Here is an 18,387-nt window from a genome sequence, read left to right as displayed (position 1 = left end):
CCTTAGGAAGCACAACACACTTTCCCAGTTTGAGGCAGGATCACTTCTTGTGATCCCGAACTAAGCCTGGTAAAGCAAATATTGTCAAAGAAAGGAAGAGACCTTGTCAATGGGAATAAGAAACAACATGCAAGCCACTGACTGAATCACCAACTGAAGACATTGGTAGTGTACAATATGCTTTCCAGTGGATGCCAGTGAGAAAAGATGTTCACCAAGGGCTAAATTCTTCCTCTCACACTCCTACCCTATCAATTTCTCTTTCTATGAAATCAAAGTACCATTTCATTTAGTCTATCAGCTAAGCTCTAACTCTAAGGCTAATGCAATTTATTCTGTGCTTTGCATTTGCATATATATTCTATGTTCTAAGAAATAGAGTTGAAAAGTATTAATAAAATCATTAACTTCCAGCACCATGGCAACATAAGCAAAGTTTATAACTATCAACTCAGCAGCAGAAAACTACAAAAATAGAAACCTGCATCAGCATTAAAAATTAGGGAAGGGTGGCAAAACATACACCCCCAAAGTCTAAGAATATAATGTATATTGGACCAGATTGCAACACCTCCTAAGAAAGCACCACAGCACTGAGAAGACTTTGGAAGATCACTAATAAAACCCCAAAATCTGCATGGGAAGGGCAGAACACAGAAGAGAACAGAGCACACTATTTTGGATCCTGTTCATTCAAGTAGATCAACAGTACCCAAAAGCAGCCAAAGTGGGGCTACAACAACAGTAAAATGTTTGGACTGCTTTTCTCTACCACAGTGGAGAACAAATACCACAGAAATCTGGAAAGGCCACAGCTTGCAGGCAGCTGGGCAATTGACAAAGCAGAATATAGGGAGAGAATATAACCCAGTGAAATGGGTTCATCACACTAAGAGACAGTTATAATATCATGATGAAGTCCTGATATAAGGGTTTCCACAGTTCCAGCTCCTTCACCACATGACTCAGTCTATCAAAAGAAAGCTAACCTATTAAGGCAAATTAATATTACCAGCACTGAAGCTCCAGCTGAAAAAAAGGGAAACTATGGCACTGAGTTTTCTAAGGACAATCCATCCACCCTATCAATAACTAAATGTCAGTCCTATGTAGAATATTTTATGCTTGAGGAGAATAAATGGGAAAACAATTCAAGAAACAAACCCACAAACACTTCTAAGACATAAAATGACAAGAAGTAAAATTATGACAGTATTTTCTATGCAATTATAATGTAAAAAGTGAACAGCACTGATGTAATATAAGAAGAGATAAAAGATAACTAATAAGACAGCACACTGTGATTAGTAGGGAACTTGCAAAAGGGCAGGTAAAAATAAATAAAGAACTGGAGAAAATAAGAAAAATAATAAAAATTTAAAGTACCATAATATATTTATTTTCTATTAGCAGCAATAAAGAGCTGAATTGCCAGTGAAGAAAATTAAAAGAAATCGTGTAATGTACAAAATAAGTTAAGCTAGATGGAGAAGAAAGGTGAAAAGCTAGGAAAATAATGAAAAAAATTGCAGTATAGAATGGAGTGAAATATACCAGTAAATGTTTCAAAAGAATAAGCCAGAACAAATAAACAGGAAAATAATTAGATATAATAACAACAATGAATATAAAACTAACTATAATTGTTAACATGTTCTGAGCGACTAGATGCAGTGTTAACTGCTTAATTTATTTGTATGTATATATTTCAATTCTCAGAAAAGCACAAAATAGTAGTCACATTTTAAAAACTAAAAATATGAAGTTTAATAACAGAAAAGGAAAAAACAATTTTCTTCATCTTAAGAAAACCTAAACCAACTTAAATGATTCAGCACATAATATAAATACACCAAAAAAGAAAAGAAAAGAAAAGAAAAGTATAAACAACTAGGAACTGTCTACCTGTATTTTGAGTTTCAAAGAGAGGGAAGACATTATGGTAAGAATACTGGCAGGGGAAAAACAGCATATTGAATGCATAACAGCAATGAATTAATATCTACAGTGTTTTAAAAATGAAAGTTTATCTCATGTACTCTATATCTAGCCATGTTGTCAGCATACACACAGGCAACAAAAGTTACTGACACATATGCAAGGGCTCAGGTACTCAACCGCAACCACATATAATCCGGAAAACCTGCTGGAAGAAGTATTCTAGTTTTAAAATAAATTACAAATACAAAAATATTAACAAAAGTAAAAGTTAGTAATGTAGTGATACATACAATTAGCAATATATAAATTAATAATTTTCATATGTACAAACAATAATCAGTTAGTAAATATAATGGAAGGGAGAACCCACGTATAATAGTTACACAAAATAAAATAACTAGGAATATGCCTAATAAGCAGCATTCAGAGAAATGTGGGTTCAAGATGGCAGTACTGAAGACCCTGAACTCACATCCTCCCATGGACACAACAAAGCTACAACTACATATGAAATAATTCTTTTGGAAAAGGACCTGAAAACTGAATGAACAGACCCTCCTCAACAAAGGGAAAAGGAGAGCTTCAAGACAGGAAGAAAAGGCAGAGATACTGGCTTGTCAAGGAAAAACCCACATCTCAGCCACAGCAATCCACAATTAGGAGGGATCACAAAGGTATGGAATTCTCTCTGAGGCGAAAGGGCTTCAAGTTACACATCAGGCACTCTAACCCTTTGATCCTGAACAGAAGAGACAAGCCCCCCAAATGCTTAGCTTTGAAAACCAATGGGGAATATGCCCAGGAAAACTACATAACTGCAGGGGGCATAAAACCTGTTCTTAAACATCTTATGTACAGACTCATTCAACCCAAAACCAGCACAAAAAGAACAGAACAAAAAGTACACAGGGGGACTGGCCAAGACAGCAGACTAGAAAGACCCTGAGTTCACTCCTCTCATGAGCACAACAAAATCACAACTATCTGTAGAACAGCCATCAATGAAGAACACTGGAACCTACCAGAAAAGATCTTCTACAACTAAGACATAAAGAAGGAACCACAATGATACAGGTAGGAGGGATGGACTCACAATATAATTAAATCCCATATCCCCTAGGGAGGGGGGAGACCCACAAACTGTAGAATAATTATATTGCTGAGGCTGTCCCACAGGAGTGAGAGTACTAAACCTCACATGAGACTCCCCAGCTTGGGGTTCCAGAACCAAGAAGAAGAAACCACACAGTATTTGGCTCTGAAGGCCAGCAGGGCTTAATTACAGAGCCCCACATGACTAGGGGAAATAGAGTCTTCACTCTTAAAAGGGAGCACACAAAACCCTACCCACACCGGGACCAAAGGCAAAAGCAGTAACCTGGTAGGAGCGTGGGCCAGACTTACCTTCTGGACTCGGAGAGTCTCTTGGAGAGGTGGGGAATCTTGGGAACAAAGACACTAGTGGCAGGCATATTGAGAAACATCCAAATATGTGAACACTGCTGGATCATTAGCACCAAGACCTGGCCCCACCCAAACCCTGTAGGCTCCAATGCTGGGATGCCTCAGGCCAAACAACTAACCTGGTATGGACCCATCAGCAAACAGGCTGCCTAAAGACTTCCTGAGCCCAGAGTCACCTCTAGACATGTGCCTAGACACAGCCCTACCCACTAGAGGGCCAAGACCCACCTCCACACAATAGTGAGTAGGCACCGGCCCTGCCCTCCAGGAAGCTTGCACTAGCCTCTAGACCAGCCTTATTCACTAGGGGGCAGATGTCAGAACCAGGAAAACCAGTATCCCACAGCCTGTGGAATAAGACCGCCAACAGCAAGCCAGACCCTACACTGTGGCTGGGCCCTGGCCCTGCCCACTAGTAGGCCAACACAATTTTCACGACACCTTGCACCACATACATAACTGTGTCAGGAACTAGCCTTCCCTCACCAACAATCTAAAATGAGCTATGGGATCCATGGGCCATGCAGCCAGGCTCCAAGAAACAACTCTGCCTGCTAGTAGTCCTGCACTAACCCCAGGATCTGGCTTCACATGCCAGTGTGTGGGCAACAGCCCCTGCACAACCTAGACTCCACCCACCAGTGAGCCAGCACTAGCCCCGGGGTGCCTTAGGGTTCTGCAACCAGCCGCCTCATGAAAAGGCAACATTAAACAGCAGCCAGCAACATCCACACAAGGTAGGACCTTTCCAACCAACTGGACTAGGGGCCAGTAAAGCCTACCAGACCACCCATATAAGTCAGCCCACCACAACAGAAGAACCCATGCAGCCCTCTTTGGGGGAAGCCCTAGAGCATACAGCTGGGGTGACAAGAGGGACTGCTGGGACACATAGGATGTCTCCTAGAGAAGGCCACTTCTCCAAGGTTGAGAAACAGAAATAACCTAAAACATAAAAATACAAATAGGGACTTAGACAAAATGAGGCAGCAGAGGAATATGTTCCAGACAAAGGAACAAGATAAAACCCCAGAAGAACTAAGTGAAGTGAAGACAGGCAATCTACCTGAGAAAGACTTGAGAGTCATGATTGTAAGATGAGCAAAAAACTAGGGAGGAGAATGGATGCACAGAGCAAAGAGTCAGAATTTTTAACAAAGAGTTATAAAATTTAAAGAAGAGCCAAACAGAGATGAAGAATACAATAACTGAAATGAAAAATATGCTAGAAGGAATCAATAGTAGACTAAATGATATAAAAGCACAGATCAGTAACCTGGAAGACAGAGTAGTTGAAATCACTGCCATTGAACAGAAAAAAAGAATTAAGAATGAAAACAAACAAGGACAGTTTAAGAGACCTCTGGGACAACATCAAGCACACTTATATTCACATTATAGGGGTCTCAGAGGGAGAAGAGAGAAAGGGCACTAGAAAACATTTGAAGAGATAATAGCTGAAAACCTCCCCAACATGGGAAAGGAAACAGTCACCCAAGTACAGGAAGTGCATAGAGTCCCATACAGAATTCATCCAAAAAGGAACACACAAAGACACATTGTAATCAAAATGACAAAAATTAAAGATAAAGAGAGCATATTAGAGGTAACAAGAGAAAAGCAACAAATAACATAATAGGGAACTCACATAAAGCTATGTACTGATTTTTCAACAGAAACTCTACAGGCCAGGAAGGAGTGGTATGATATATTTAATGTGGTGAAAGGAAAAAAACTATAACCAAGAATGCTCTACCAAGCAAGGCTCTCATTCAGATTTGAGGGAGAAATCAAAGCATTACAAACAAGCAGAAGCTAAAAGAATTCAGCACCACCAAACTGGCATTACAACGAATGTTAAAGGAACTTCTCTAGGTGAAAAAGAAAAGGCCACAACTAGAAACAATAAAATTACAAAATGAAAGAGCTCACTGACAAAGGCAAACATACAGGAAAAGTAATAAATCATCCACAAACAAAACTAGTAGGGAAGTTAACAGATGAAAGTAGTAAAATCATCTGTAACCACAATAAGCAGTTAAGGGATACAGAAAACAATTAGAGGTAAAATATTATATTAAAAACAGAAATTGTGAGGGGAAGAGAGTACAAATGCAGGCTTTTTAAAATGCATTTGAAATTAAGAGATCAGCAACTTAAAACAATAATTCCTATATATAAATATAATATATGTACACACACATACATATATATATATACTATATATATGTATATATATATAGTATATATATATATATAGAGAGAGAGAGAGAGAGAGCATGAGACAGACAGAGGGAGAAAGAGGGAGACTGCTATACAAAAACCTCACAGTAACTGCAAACCAAAAAATCTATAACAGATATATAAACAAAAAAGAAAAATGAATCCCAACATAACACTAAGATAGTCATCACATCATAAGGGAAGAAAAAAAAGTGGGAGGGAATACCAATAATTACCATAAATGTAAATTAAATAAATGTTCCAACCAAAAGACATAGAGTGGTTGAATGAAGAAAAAAGACCCATATATATGCTGCCTCCAAAAGACTTACTTCAGAACTAGAGATACATACAGACTGAAAGTGAGGATATGGAAAAAGGTATTCCACACAAGTGGAAGTGAAAAGAAAGCCAGAGTAGTGATATTTATTTTGAATAAAATAGACTTTAAAATAAAGACTGTTACAAGAGACAAAAAAGGATACTATATAATGATCAAGTGATCAATGCAAGAAGGAGATATAAAAATTGTAAATATATATGCACCCAACATGGGAGCACCTCAATATATAAGGCAAAAATTAACAGACATAAAAGGATAAAACAACAGTAAAGCTTACTGTTTTAGGGGACTTTAACATCCCACTTACAACAATGGACTGGAAATCCAGGTGGAAAATCAATAAGGAAATACAGGCCGTAAATGACACATTAGACCAAATGAACTTAATTGATATATAGAGAGATTTCCACCCAAAAGCAGAGAATACACATTGTTTTCAAGTGCACATGGAACATTCTCTAGAGTAGATTAAATGCCAGGCCACAAAACAAGCCTTAGAAAATTGAAATTATATCAATCATATTTTCTGACCAAAATGCTATGAGACTAAAAATCAACCACAAGGAAAAAAAGGCAGAAAACACAAACGTGTGGAGGCTAAACAATGTGCTACTAACCAACCAAGGAATCACTGGAGAAATCAAAGAGGAAATCAAAAAATACCTAGAGACAAATGGAAACGAAAACACGATGATCCAAAACCTATGGGACATAGCAAAGGCAGTTCTAAGAGGGAATTTTAGATCAATACAGTTTTACATCAGGTAACAAGAAAAAATCTCAAACAACTTAACCTTATACCTAAAGCAAGCAGAGAAAGGAGAACAAACATAACCCAAAGTTAGTAGAAGGAAAGAAATAAAGATCAGAGCAGAAATAAATGAAATAGAGATGAAGAAAACAATAGAAAAGATCAATGAAACTAAAAGCTTTAGTTCTTTAACCAGATAAACAAAATTGATAATCCTTTAGCCAGACTCAACAAGAAAAAATAGAAGAGGGTGCAAATCAATAAAATCAGAAATAAAAAAGAAGTTACAAGTGACATCACAGAAATATAAAGGATCATGAGACTACTATGAGCAACTATATGCCAATAAAATGGACAACCAAGAAGAAATGGACAAATTCTTAAAAAGGGACAATCTCTTAAGACTGAACCAGGAAGAAATAGAAAATATTAACTGACAAATTACCAGTACTAAAATTGAATCAGTAATTTAAAAATTTTCAACAAACAGAAGTCCAGGACCAGATGGTTTCACAGGTGAATTCTACAAAACATTTAAAGAAGAGTTAACACCTATCCTTATGAAAGTATTTCAAAAAATTGCAGAGGAGAGAACACTTCCAAACTCATTCTATGAAGCCAGCATAACCCTGATAGCAAAACCAGACAAAGATATTGCAAAAAAAGGAAAATTACAGGCCAATATCACTGACGAACATAGATGCAAAACTCCTCAACAAAATACTAGCAAACTCAATCCAACAATACATTAAAATGGTCATACAACATGGTCAAGTGGGATTTATACCAAAGATGTAAGGATTTTTCAATATCTGCAAATCAGTCAATGAGATACATCACATTAACAAATTGAAGAATTAAAACCGTATGGTCATCTCTATAGCTGCAGGAAAAGCTTCTGACAAAATTCAACAGCATCTATGATAAACACTTTCCAGAAAGTGGGCAAAGAAGGAATGCACCTCAACATAATAAAGGCCACATATGACAACCCATACCTAACATCATACTCAATGGTGAAAATCTGAAAGCATTTCTTCTAAGGTCAGGTACAAGACAAGGATGCCTGCTTCCACCACTTTTACTCAACATAATTTTGGAAGCCCTAGCCACAGCAAGCAGACAAGAAAAAGAAATAAAAGGAATCCAAATTTGAAAGGAAGAAGTTAAACTGTCACTGTTTGCAGATGACATGATACTATACATTGAAAAGCCTATAGATGCCACCAAAACTACTAGAGCTCATCAATGAATTCAATAAAGTTGCACGATACAAAATCAATATACAGAAATCTCTTCCATTTCTATACACCAACAATGAAATATGAGAAAGAGAAATTAGGGAAACAATCCCATTTATCATCACATCCAAAAGAATAAAATACATAGGAATAAACCTATCTAAGGAGGAAAAAGACTTGTACTCTGAAAACTAGAAGATGCTGATGAAAGAAGCTGAAGACAACACAAACAGGTGGAATGATATATGGTGGTATTCTTGGAGTGGGAGAATCGATATTGTTAAAATGACCATACTACCCAAGGCAATCTACAAATTCAAGGCAATCCCTATCAAGTTACCAATGGGAATTTTCACAGAACTAGAAAAATAATTTTAAAATTTGTATGGAAACACAAAAGACCTCAGATAGCCAAAAATCTTGAGAAAGCAGAATGGAAATGGAGGAATCATGTTCCCTGACTTCAGAATCTACTACAAAGCTACAGTATTCAAGAGTATGGTACTGACACAAAAACAGACACACAGATCAATGGAACAGGATAGAAAGCCCAGAAATAAACCCATGCAGCTATGGTCAATTAATCTATGAAAAAGGAGGCAAGAACAAACAATGGAAAAAAGTCTCTTGAATAAGTGGTGCTGGGAAAACTGGGAAGCTGGATGTAAAAGAATGAAATTAGAACATTAGCTAACACCATATACAAAAATATAAACAAAAAATGGATTAAAGACCTAAATGTAAGTTTGGATACTATAAAATTCCTGGAGGAAAACACAGAACACTCTTTGACATAAAGCAGCAATATTTTTTTTGATCCATCTCCTCGAGTAATGGAAATAAAAGCAAAAATAAACAAACGAAATCTAATTAAACTTAAAAGCTTTTGCACAGCCAAGAAACCATACACAAAATGAAAAGAGAACCTATGGAATGGGAGAAAATATCTGTAAATGATGCAACTGGCAAGGGATTAATTTCCAAAATATACAAATAGCTCATATAGCTCAATATTAAAAAATAGAACAATCCAATCAAAAAATGGGCAGAAGACCTAAATAGACATTTCTCCAAAGAGGACATACAGATGGCCAGCAGGCACATCTAAAGATGTTCAACATCTCTAGTTATTAGAGAAATGCAAATCAAAACTACAATGATGATCAAACTACAATGATCAAAATTACCTCACACCAGTCACAATGGCCAACATCAAAAGTCTACAAACTAATGCTAGAGGGGGGTTGTAGATAAGGGAGTCCTCCTACACTCTTTGGGGGAATGTAAACTGGTGCATCCACTATAGAGAACAGTATGGAGGTTCCTTAAAATAACTAAAAATAGAGCTACCATATGATCCAGCAATCTGACTCCTGGGGATATATCCGGAAAAGATGAAAACTCTAATTTGAAAAGATACAAGCACTCTAATGTTCATAGAAGTACTATTTACAACAGCCAAGACATGGAGCAACCTAAGTGTCCATTGACAGATAAATAAATGGATAAAGAATAGGTGGTATTTATACAATGGAATATTAGTCATAAAAATGAATAAAATGTCATTCGCAGTAACTTGGATGGAACTAGAGATTATCCCAATAAGTTAGATAGAGAAAGACAAATATCATAGGATATCACTTATACATGGAATCTAAAAAAATGATATAACTGAACTTATTTACAAAACAGGAAAAGATTCACAGACATAGAAAATAAACTTATGGTTACCAAAGGGGAAGGCAGGGGGAGGAAGGGATAAATTAGGTGTTTGGGCTTAACAGATGCCCACTACTATATATAAAATTGATAAACAACAAGGACTTACTGTATTGCACGGGGAACTATATTTGATATCTTGTAATAATATATAATGAAAACGAATCTGCAGAAGAATATATGTATATATATATATATATATATAACTCAATCACTTTGCTGTATACCTGAAACTAACTCAACATTGTAAATCAACTATACTTCAATTTAAAATAAAGTACACAGATCATAGGTATAGGATACCCACTTACTAACCTTGAAGCATCTGCCAGAGAGACAGGAACCAGGTGAAATACCCCCCTGGAAATGAATCACTGATTTGAGCCATTTATGTGATCGCTGGTTACCTTGCTAATACTGGCACTAGAGGGTGCCATTTTGGAATTGTCCATCTGTTAGCACCAGTGGGCATGCCTCACTAAGAGCCCTGCTGGATTAGGAATAGCCCCATCTACCAGTGCCCTTTGGCAGCTGCTCCCAGCAGCTAACCTGGGATCCAGACTCATCCACCAGTGCCACACAGCAGCCAGGATTCCACCACAACAGTAGGGTGCATGCAGCACACATAGGGGAGACCTCTTGAACTCCTGGATCTAGTGGCCAGGCAGAATTGTACTTCTGAGTCCCAGGAGACATCACCTAAATAAGGCCACTCCTTCAAGACTGGGAGAGATAGCTGATATACCTATTAGATACAAACAAACAAAGAAAACTAGGCAAAATAAAGAGATATTGGAGTATGTCCCAATTGAAAGAGCAAGATAAAGATGCTCACTGAACCTGGAAGCAGAATAAATACACACAGTGAGAAGTTCAACAAAGAGACAGAAAATATTAAAAAGTACCAAATAGAAGTAATGACATAATTAAAAATACACTAGATGGGATCAACAGCAGACTGCATGATGTAGAAGAACAATTTGGTGAGCTGAAAGACAAAACAATGGAACTAACACAGACAAGAGTAGAAAAATGAAAAAAGAATTTTAAAAAGTGAAGAAATCTTAATAGAGCTTTGGAACAACATCAAATGAAATATATGCATTATAGGGGTCCTAGAATGAGAAGAGAGAAAGAGCCAGAAAAATTATTTGAAGAAACAGTATCTGAAAACTTCCCTAATCTGGGAAAAGAAATAGACATCCAGGTCCAGGAAGCCCAGAGAGTTCCAAATAAGATGAACTCAAAGAGACACACATTAAGACACATTATACTTAAAATTGTAAAGTTTAAGGATAAAAATAGTATCCTAAAAGCAGCAAGAGAATAACAACTTGTTACATATGAAAAGAAACCACATAAGGCTATCACAGATTTTTCAGCAGAAACTACAGGCCAGAAGGGGGTGGATGACATATTCAGAGTGCTTAAGGGAAAATACTTCCAACCAAGAATATCACACAGAATTGAAAAAGAAGTCAATATTTCCCCAGATAGACAAAAACAAAAGGAGTTCATCACCACTAAACCATCCCTACAAGAAATATTATAAAGACTTATTTAAGGTGAAAAGAAAAGGCACTAATTAATAATAAGAAACATATGAAAATAAAAATTTCACCGGTATAGATAAATATATACTACAGGAAGTGGATCAAGCATTTATAAAGCAAGCATAGTGGTTAAAAGACAAGTAAAAATAACTAAAATTATAATAATTAATTAAAGGATGCATAAAATAAATAATGTAAAATGTGTTATCATGAGTAAAACGTTTGTCCAGGGTAGGAGGGTGGAAGAGTGAAAAGATAAAAGTTTGGAATGTGTTCACATTTAAGTTGCTACCAACTTAAAACAGTCTACCATTTAAACAGGCTGTCATATGTGAACCTCATAATAACCATAAGAAAAAAACTTGTAGTAAATACACAAAAGAAAATGAGAAAAAGAATCTCAACATAATACTAAAGAAAATCAACAAAACACAAGGGAAGAGATAAAGAGGAAAAGAAAAGAACTGAGAGTAACTATAAGAACAGCCAGTAAACAATAAACAAAATGGCAAAATACATGATTATCACTACTTACTTTAATGTAAATGGACTAAATTCAATAATCAAAAGACACAGACTAGCTGAATGGATTAAAACACAAGACCCATCTATATGTTGCCTACAAGAGACTCACTTCAGAAGAAAGGACACACATGGACTTACAGTGAAGGGATGGAAAAAGATATTCCATGCATATGGAAATGAAAAGAAAGCAAGAGTAGCTATACTCATATCAGACAAAATAGGCTTTAAACAAAAACTATAATAAAAGACAAAGAAGAATATTCATAATGATAAAGAGGTCAATTCAGCAAGAAGATATAACCTTTATAAACGTATATGAACCCAACAGAGGAGCACCAAGATATATAAAGCAAATATTAATGGACTTAAGTTGAAAAATCGAAAGCAATACAACAATAGTAGGGGACTTTAACACCCTACTTAAATCAATGCATAGATCATCTAGACAAAATAAGGAAACAGTGGACGTAAATGACACATTTACATCATATACTTAAGAGATATATACATTCTGATACATATGTTTCATCTCAAAGCAGCAGAATACATATTCTTCTCAAGTGCATATGGAACAATATCCAGGATAGATCACATGTTAGATTGCAAAGCAAGTCTCAAGTAATTCAAGAAGATTGAAATTATGTCAAGTATTTTCTTTTACCATAATTGTATGAAACTAGAAAACAATCACAAGGAAATAAAGAGAAAAAACACAAAAAATGATGATTAAATAAAATCTATAATTAAATCTAATTAAATAAAATTGATACCAAAGTATCAATGGATAATCAAAGAAATCAAAAGAGGAAAAAAAAAATACCTAAAGAGAAATGAGAACATAAATATGACATAGCAAAGTCTATGGGATGCAGAAAACCAGTTCAAAGAGAGAATTTCATAGCAATACACTCCTACCTCATAACAATATCTCAAATAAACAATCTGACTTTACACCTAAAGGAACTATAAAAAGAACAAAGGTAAAATTAGTAGAATACATGAAATAATAAAGATCAGAGTGGAAATAAGTGAAGTAGAGATTAAAAAAAACCATAGAAAACACCAATGAAACAAGGAGCTGGTTTTTGAAAAGATAAAATCAACAAAGTAGCTAGACTAACCACGAAAAAAAGAGAGAGGACTCAAACAAAATCAGAGATTAAAAAGGAGAATTTAAAACTGATACCACAGAAAAATAAAGAATCATAAGGACTGCTACAAAAAGTATATGTAAACAAATTGGACAGTCTAGAAGAAATGGATAAATTTTTAGAAATATACAATCTTCTAAGACTGAATCATGAAGAAATAGAAAATCTTAATAGACTGATTACTAGTAGGGAAATTAAAACAGTAATTTAAAAATCTCCCAACAAACAAAAGCCCATGACCAGTAGCTTTTACTGGTGAATTTTACAAAACATTCAAAAATTTAATATCAATCCTTCTTAAATTCTTCCAAAAAATTGAAGAGAAAGGAAACCTTCCAAACACATTTCATAAAGCTGGCATTACTCTGATACCAAAATCAGACGAGGTCATCACAAGAAAGAAAGTTACAATCCAAAATCCTTGGTGAACATAGAAAATCATATGATCATCCTGATAGTTGCAGAAAAACATTTGACAAAATTCAACATCAATTTATGCAAAAATGCTCAAGAAAGGGCATATTGAGGGAATATACCTCAACATAATAAAGGTCATATATGACAAACCCACAATTAACATCATACTGAACAGAGAAAAGCTGAAAACTTTTCCTCTAAGACCAGGAACAAGACAAGGATGTCTACTCTTGCCACTTTTATTCAACATTGTATTGAAGTCCTAGCCACAGCAGTTAGGCAAGAAAAATAAATAAAAGGCATCCAAATTGGATAGGAAGAAGTAAAACTGTCACTGTTTTCAGTTTACATGATACTATATATAGAAAATCCTAAGACTACACCAAAAAACAATTAGAACTAATAAATGAATTCTGTAGTGTTTCAGGATAAAGAATTAATATACAGAAATCTGTTGTGTTTCTATACACTACTAACAAACTATCAGAAAGATAAATGAAGAAAACAATCCCATTTTCAATTGCATCAAAAAAATTAAAATACGTAGGAATAAATTTAACCAAGGAAGTGAAATACCTGTACACTGAGAACTATAAGACACTGAGGAAAGAAACTAAAGACACAAATAAATGGAAAGATATTCCATGCTCATGAATTGGAAGAATTAATATTGTTAAAATGCCCCTAATAGCCAAAGCAATCTACAGATTCAATGAAATCCTTATAAAAATTCCAAAGACATATTTTGTAGAACTAGAACAAATACTTCTAAAATTTGTATGGAACCACAAAGGATCCCAAATAGCAAAAACAAGCTTGAGAACAATGAACAAAACCTTAGGTATTGAGCGTCCTAATTTCAAACTATACCACAAAGCCATATTAATCAAAACAGTATGGTATTGACACAAAAACAGACACACAGATCAATGGAACAGAATTGACAGTCCATAAATAAACCCACAAATATATGGTCAATTAATTTACTACCAAGGAGCCAAACACATAAAAGAAAGAAATGACATTATTTTGGTGTCATGAAATGTCATAAATGGTGTTGGAGAAACTAGACAGCCACATGTGAAAGAGCAAAACTAGATTACTGTCTTATACCATACATAAAAACTAATTCAAAATGGATTAAAGACTTGAGTGTAAGACCAGAAATCATAAAATTCCTAGAAGAAAACATAGGTGGTAAACTCACTGACATAGATCTCAGTGATGTTTTGGTGGACCTGACCCCAAAGGTAAGGGACACAAAAGTAAAAATAAACAAATGGGACTAGATCAAACTAAAAATCTTTTGCTCAGTGAAGGAAACCATCATCAAAATGAAAAGGCAACCTACTGAATGGGAGAAGATATTTGCAAATCATATATCTGGTAAGTGTTAATAGTCAAAATATATAAAGGATTCAATAACAAAAAATCTGATTAAAAACGGGCAGATGATCTGAATAGTCATTTTTCCAAGAAGACATACAGATGTCCACAATAGGTACTTGAAAAAGATGCTCAACATCACCAATCATTAGGGAAATGTAAATCAAAAACACAATGAGATATCACCTCACACCTGTCAGAATGGCTATTAGCAAAAAGATAATAAATAAGAAATGTTGGCAAGGTTGTGGAGAAAGGGAAACCATTGTGCACTGTTGGTGTTAACTGATGCAGACACTATGAAAAACATTATGGAAGTTCCTCAAAAAATTAAAAATAGGGCTTCCCTGGTGGCGCAGTGGTTGAGAGTCCGCCTGCCGATGCAGAGGACACGGGTTCATGCCCCGGTCCGGGAAGATCCCACATGCCGCGGAGAGGCTGGGCCCGTGAGCCATGGCCGCTGAGCCTGTGCGTCCGGAGCCTGTGCTCCACAACGGGAGAGGCCACAACAGTGAGTGGCCCGCACACCGCACAAAAAAAAAATAATATAAAAAATTTTACTACCATATGATTCAGCAATTCCCCTTGTGGGAATTTATCCAAAGGAAACAAAAACACTAACTCAAAAAGATATTTGCACCCCAATGTTCATTGCAGCATCATTTACAATAGCCAGGATGTGGAAGCAACCTAACTGTCCATCGTTGAATGAATGTAAAAGGAAAATTTGGTATGTATACGTAAATATATACTGGTGTTGGATTATGCAACCCTTTCCCTCAGAAGTCCCTGAAGATCATGCAATCCTCTCCCCATCTCTAAATGGATCACCAGAACCTGCTCCCATACCAAAGCGTTAGTTTTTTCTTCCAACTTGCCACAAAATTCTCTTTCAACAAGTTATTGATCTAGAACTTCAAATGATCCCTAGAGTTCTTCAAACAACCACTTGACCACCAAATAAGCACAACATAGAAGCCTGGCATGGGTTTCTCTTTTATATTTAAATATCTTCAGATAATTTATGAAGTTAAAATTAGACCTAGCTTTGCAATAACTACTTATCTCTTCATGAGCAGTTCTAAAATGGTATGATTAAATTAATCATGCAACCACCAAAGTAGATGTCAGCTACATTCTTGATCGTATTTAACTAGAATCATCTCCCAGATTGATTCATTCTCTGTGTGCAAAATCTGTTATATCTTCAGAACAATCATCAGTGCTTCTTAAAATCCAGCACAGAATTTTTCACTCCATACCAACCAACCAAAAACTAATTTTTCAGCCTGTCATAAATATGACTGAAAATCATGAATGTTATTTCCCAGATATAATTGATTTTATCTTTTTATATACCTTCTAATGAAGCGTTACAACTTCCTTAAACGGTTGAACAAGCAAATAAAATCAGTTTTTCATATACATTATAGCTAAAATGATATTTCTTATATAAATTATAAACGAGTGTTTCTTACTAGCATATTATGCCTGTATATTTTCCCTGCTTCTCAGACTATTACTGAAGTACACTTTCAGTCTTAATTTGCAAAAGAACTACTCTTTTGTATCTACTTCACCTTTTGAGAAATGATATTCTTTGCAAATCAGTAGTTCCCTGGTTTTCTGTGACTGTGCCAGTGTTTTCTTAGCACTGGAGTCTTTTGTCTGGTGCTACAGTTTATAAAGTCAGGAATGGCACTGAGCTGAGGCTGAAAGGTAAAACTGTCAAGACCGTGGCTTCCTTTCTCAATAATTATCTCCTTTTTTCACCTAGTAATAATTTGATGCTGGCAGTAGCTGCTTCATCTTTACTTACTTGTTTTATTCCTGTTTAACTTGATAGAATAAGTATTTTAAAAGATCATATACCAAGTGATCAGGGGAGGTACACAGACATTTTTTACAGAATTAGAAGTATATTTTCTGGTGGCACGGCCTTATAAAGTTAGCTCAAAATGAGTAAAAATAAAAACTTTGCATCTCCATGTACTATTATTTCTAAATCATTCTAAGGTGGTAATCACCAGGAGCAGGAGTAAAAGCCATATCAATTTTTTTTTTAATTGAAGGAATAGTGTCTGTGTAGTTAGTGTATTGCCATCTTTCTCTATTATGTCATTCTGTCACTGTAATCCCAATTTTTATGTTATTTTGTTTTCTTTCAGCATCTTCTCTAAACAAAATAATCTCACTTTTATTTCAGTGATGTGAAATATTTGCCACACATGCAGGCTTTTACATGATATTTCTTTAAAGTCATTAAATTCCTCACAATTCAGAATATGTTCTAGGCAATGAAGATGTGTGCTGGTAGAAACTGTTCTCAAATTGTGGACGTTCATTTTGCGTTGCAGAATACACAAAATGTCCACCACAATAAATGAGTCCATGGCTGCAATAAGGGTATTAAAAACATAATGTAGGCGTGATAAAAAATTGGAATTACAAATAACATTGTTTTCAAACCTCATGCAAAAATGGAGTCAAGGCAAAATTATAAATTAATGAGATTTAGTTCTATGTGTTTTCAGAAGAGAAATTTCATTATTTCATAATCACTTGCTATAAATTATATGTATAATTATTTATGGACATGTATACTGCTCATCCATTCTAACAGTCGCTAATCACCTGAATCAAATGTTATAAAGTAGGACATTATATATTGAAAAAATTTTAAAGTAAACTAAATAAAATTTAGTTAAATATACATTGACTACCATAAAATCTGTATAAATGGGAAAAACATAGTTAAAATGTAATTATAATTTTTCAGGTTTGCTTGCTTGTTATGTTAGCCCTGAAAAAACATATTTCTTAAAACCACAAAGAAAATACTTTTATCGATGGGAAAATTATTTATTTACCTGGATCTTCTATGGTTAAGTTCTTTATTAACCATTGAACAATGTCTGACCCTGAAAAAAGAGAAAAAGAAACACACATATATATACATATTATGAACATCTATTTATATATGTTAACCTTAAGAACTCAACATTTAGCACTCATAAGAGTAGGAATGTTTCTAATTGTTATAATAACAGATTAAAGATCAGCCACATATGAAGTATTGAAAACAGAGCGTGAATACATTGTTTTTCTTCAGTGAGCCAAGGTGCAAACTAGTCAATTATTAAATATGAAATGTTTAAACATAAAGATTTAATATACTAGTAGTGGATAAAGTGATTCATTGATTTATTCATTTAATGAATGTTTATTGAGTGCCCACTATGTTTCAAGCACAATTCTTAGCATGGCATAACCAATACTTTATAAGATGATACCTGTCTCATTTCTGGTTTTCTCCATCCAGTCCCTGTATCTACTCTCAAGCCAACCCAAATTGGTTGTCAGTTTTTGGCAACAAATTTGTGTTGTTATAGTATTGTGTCTTTATAATACTATTTTCTTTGACTGAAAGGTCTTTCCACTATTTTCAAGACACTCAAGATTCATTTACACAACAGAACTTCCCTTGACCATCACCTTTGGCAATGTGTGTGGAGAGCCGTAGGCTGGTCAAAAGGAAAGCAGGGCAGCCAACATTTCTAGTGGGTTGTGATCCAAGATTGAAAGGATAAGGCCCTGAGCTAGTTCAGTGTACAAGTGAATTAGAACAAAATTAGACTTGTTCTAGGACCTTGTGACTAGGTCTGGGTTGGCA

The 18,387-nt window shown here is 35.2% G+C and overlaps 1 protein-coding gene across 2 annotated transcripts in view; it reads right to left on the bottom strand.

The window, feature by feature from the left end:
• Positions 1-17,642, bottom strand: part of RGS7 (regulator of G protein signaling 7) — a 176,707-nt gene extending 159,065 nt beyond the window's left edge. The window contains exon 1 of one of the 2 annotated variants that reach the window (XM_024757460.1): positions 17,585-17,642. The gene's annotated coding sequence lies outside the window, so the exon portion shown is untranslated. The remainder of the gene's footprint in view (positions 1-17,584) is intronic. The other variant, XM_024757459.1, reaches the window with a different exon arrangement.
• Between the last annotated feature and the right edge of the window lie 745 nt (positions 17,643-18,387).

The sequence above is a fragment of the Neophocaena asiaeorientalis genome, unplaced genomic scaffold (assembly GCF_003031525.2).
Source record: "Neophocaena asiaeorientalis asiaeorientalis breed wild unplaced genomic scaffold, Neophocaena_asiaeorientalis_V1.1 scaffold440, whole genome shotgun sequence".
In the NCBI taxonomy this organism is placed as follows: domain Eukaryota; kingdom Metazoa; phylum Chordata; class Mammalia; order Artiodactyla; family Phocoenidae; genus Neophocaena; species Neophocaena asiaeorientalis.
Note: the sequence above shows the minus strand (reverse complement) of the source record. Positions and strands in the feature narration are given on the sequence as shown.